The 3,892-nt window shown below is 40.3% G+C and overlaps 1 pseudogene; it reads left to right on the forward strand.

Moving 5' to 3' along the window:
- Positions 1-1,993: 1,993 nt before the first annotated feature.
- On the forward strand, positions 1,994-2,755 carry LOC147452658 (uncharacterized; annotated as a pseudogene).
- Positions 2,756-3,892: the final 1,137 nt, after the last annotated feature.

A 3,892-nucleotide genomic window follows, 5' to 3' on the forward strand; every position in this document is an offset into this window, starting at 1 on the left:
GGCATTTACAAAATGGAAAAAATGATGGAAACTTGTCACAAGGCTCTTGACTGGGCCTCTCAAAGGCTATTGGCCAAATTATTTACAGGCAATAGGAAGCCAGCAAGAGTAAAACTCATACTCAAATACTATTGGCTAGGCTTTTCAAGGGCCAATAGGAATGCAACATGAGTAATTGGCAAGGGGGGTCAACCAAGAGGAGAGAGGGGGCTGTTTTGAAGTGCATTATTCCACACACACTCACATAACTTATATGTAGAGTAAGAAAATCATCTCCTTCTCCAAGCTTTAATGGAAAGCTCATCTTCTTATCCAAGTTTGAGAATAGAGGCCTACACCAACAACTCTTGGATATGGAATGCAAATCCAACCAAGAGCTAAGCTTCAATGCCATGCTTCTCTCCTCTATTATCTAATTACTAAGCTAAGCTAAGCCACAAGAGTAATTAAGTGAGGAAATACTTCTTTCTCCTAAGAATACTCCTTCTCTAGATCTACTCTCATACCCCGCTAGCTCTCACCATCTTCGAAGGTGTGTGAGGTCTTGGGTTTGAGACCAACGAGTAATTGATGTTATGTGTTATCACATGTAAGTTTGGTGCATGAAGCTTCCATCTTCATAGCACCGACGAGTTTTTACCAAGGAACACAAAGAATTGTATTGTACAAAGTCTCTCTTAATGGGAGAAGTTATAATACAAATGCCTAATGGAGGGGGGACCGGTCCATGTAAATCCGGTCCTCAATAGTTGTCAATTGTTCTATTTCTCTCCCTCTTTCAAGTATTGTTATGCCAAACTAATAGGTGTTATGCTAATGTTGTTATCTCCAACCAAGCACTCTTGTATGCTCATTAGGAATTTGCTCTTAATGAAATGCTCATTATGTTAAGTTATTTTCCACTATTTACAAGCTATATAGACCAGTAATTGTTACAAGACATGTGCATCGTAATATACATATTGCCAATCTCATTTTAGCTCATTTTAAAACATTAATAGTGTATAATTTTGTGAAAAAACATTGAAAACCACTTATAAATTGGATAGAACGTCTTGCTCTTTAAAAGATTAAAATGAAAGTCTTACATGCAAAATGTGCGCATATACCTTTTTAAATTGAAAGTATATTAGCTATTTGTAGACATAGAGAAATAGCATAGTGTGAATTTTAGTGAAACTGTAGCATTTGGTTTTGCAAGGATGTTATTCGTTAGTGTAGATATTGTTAAGGTTGTATAAAAGTGATATCATATATGTTATAATTTTTATGACTTCTATAAATGTAGCATTTAATAGCAATGATGATTGATGAATAAACCTTTCTTTTGAATAGGGTGGCACTCATGTTCGGTTTGGGCGAATCTGTCAAGATGCTGTAGGAGTGGAAAAAGGAAAGCGCAAGTGTTGACAGGTGGCGTAAAGGGAAACGGGACAGTCGTCGGCATAATGTCGAGCTGGTAGCGAAAGGCTATGGGAGAAGCATTTTTAAATCTTCTTACACCTTGCATGCGTGACAAGGTCGATGCCTCACAGAGAAGCACTGAAGCTAATTGGTAAATTTGAGAGCTTTCTATGTGTTTTTGCCTCGACTGTCAAGTTTTTCCTCCTCTTGCATTAAAAGAGTGGTTGTGTTGCACTGCGAGCGTCTGACAGGCTCCACGTCTTTTTTTGGTTGACACTCATGCTATGATTCCATGTGTTGTTGCAACGGTGCTTGGCAAGATGCAATAGCTTGTGCTGATGTTGATTCCTTGGCTGTTCTTGTTCTGTTGCGAACCTCTGAGAGTAGATTGCATTTGTTTTTTGCTTGATTGTCTTGCTGCAGTTCGATGTCTTGTTGCTTCAATGCGTTGAAGCATGCAGTAAAAGTATCTTAGGCTTGTAGTTATTCCTTGCAGGCAGAGATGGTGAGATTGAAAGTAAAAGCTCGTTCAAAAGGGGATGCGGCTGAGCTTAGCCATGCAAGCAGGAAGGAGAGTCATGCTAGAATCATGGAGATTAGTGTGACTATTGGAGGCGATGGCATAGATGTGTCGCTATTGTCTGCTATGCAATCGTTCCTCGACAACGAGACTATAGCTGGGCTATGTGTTGTCAAGAGGGGTGGGGATCTGATGCATCTGCACTTTCAAATGATCGTCCGATTGTGGACAAGCTCATTGATTTCTATAAACAAAAAAATAAAGCAATACCTAGGTTGGGATAAACATTCGCCATCTGGAGCCATTGTCCTCTGTCGCAGTTTGAAACAACGCAATATGCATATGTTTGAGGGGATGCTTGGCTATTGTCTGAAGGATCACGAGCATGAGCACTTTCAAATGGCTATGCACAATGTCGATCCAAATCAGATAAATAAGGGGGTCGAGCTCTATAGCTTGTATGGCAGTGATGAGTTGAAAAAGAAGGTCTGTTTGACACCAGTTAATATTTTTGATAGAGCACTTATGTTCTAGAAGTATAAGTTGATGCATCCACTAGGTAGCAACTTTTTGTTGACATTGCATAAGATGTTGAAAACGGGGAGATACTACCCCTTGTCGTCTTGGGTGACACCATATCAAGGCCGAGGCATGGAGCTAGGGAAGACGAAGGCACTTTGAAGCTGTATGGTGCACCCATCAACGACAACATACCAAGATGTCGTTAGCGTATTTATAAATAGTCAAATGTATACGAGTACACATCCACGCGCTGATTGGTTTCTGTCTCGTTGGCAAGGTGTCCAAAGGTACATTATTGCATACATGTAAAAGCAATCTGAGCTGCATGGTTGTTGACTTACAAACATCTTGCACCCAGTCCGGCAAGTGTCATTCCCGGTGATGATGACCAAGACAATGAAGAAATCGAGGATGACACTGACAATGCTGACTATATCCCGCTGGTTCACAAAATTGGAGTCACGACCGTTACATGATACCATCTGTTGAGTTTATGGTTTCGTTCTTTTGTTGTATTTTGTTTAAATATAGGTACCTCAGGACCTATTGTAGTGATTTTGTTGTCTTTGTGTAGGGCAACAGTGGAGCACAATCAACAAACTAACTTTTTGATGACAGCAGGAGAATCACACAGATTTTGCATGAACTATGTGGCGATGGCTTGAATGATGACAGATGTCTGCACATGGAACTAATAACTGCGAACTGTAGTCTCAAAGAAGCGATCAAAACTTACCAAGGAGAGCTTGAAGATGTTCAGATTTGCAGGCTTGAAGAGAAAATTTTTGCACTGCACAAGGAGGTTCATGCTTGAAGACACAGCTAAATAAATTGAATGCACTGATACTTAAAATTACAGTCATGCTCAGAAAGAATGGTAGTTAGTAGTGTCTTTGTTTGAACATGACTGCCATGTAGTTACTGCGAGAGGTAACTTTTTGGCTACCTGCGCAATTTCTACTGCCACTTGTAAATATTTATTGGTCATTGCAAAGAATTTTGTTTTCATGCTGTGTGTCTCCCCAATGCACCAGAGAGATGCTTCATTTCCTTTCACTACTTGTTTCTCTCTCTCTCCCTCTCTATCTGTCTGTCTCTCAATAAGTAGTGTTGGACATAAGAGATCTAGCTTAGCAATTCCCTGCTCGTTCAACCTAGTTGTGGGTCTCTCCAGCCATATGAACACAGAGTACACTGGCTTGCAACACCAACACACTAGCGGATGAATCCTGAACTTTGCGCACCAGGCAGCCCATCGAACCCTGAAGTTTGTGCGCTTTAGCAGAGCAGCCAAGACAAAGGTATCTCACAGGATTCCGATTATTGTAGCCCAACCCATTAGGAATATGATTAGATAGTATATATTTTCACAAGAACACTTAAAAAGAACAATTTTAGACAATTTAAACATTTGCACCTGAAATACTCTTTGCGGTCCCCTTACCG

This window comes from Adiantum capillus-veneris, chromosome 8 (assembly GCF_014529385.1).
Source record: "Adiantum capillus-veneris isolate H3 chromosome 8, ASM1452938v2, whole genome shotgun sequence".
NCBI classification, from domain to species: domain Eukaryota; kingdom Viridiplantae; phylum Streptophyta; class Polypodiopsida; order Polypodiales; family Pteridaceae; genus Adiantum; species Adiantum capillus-veneris.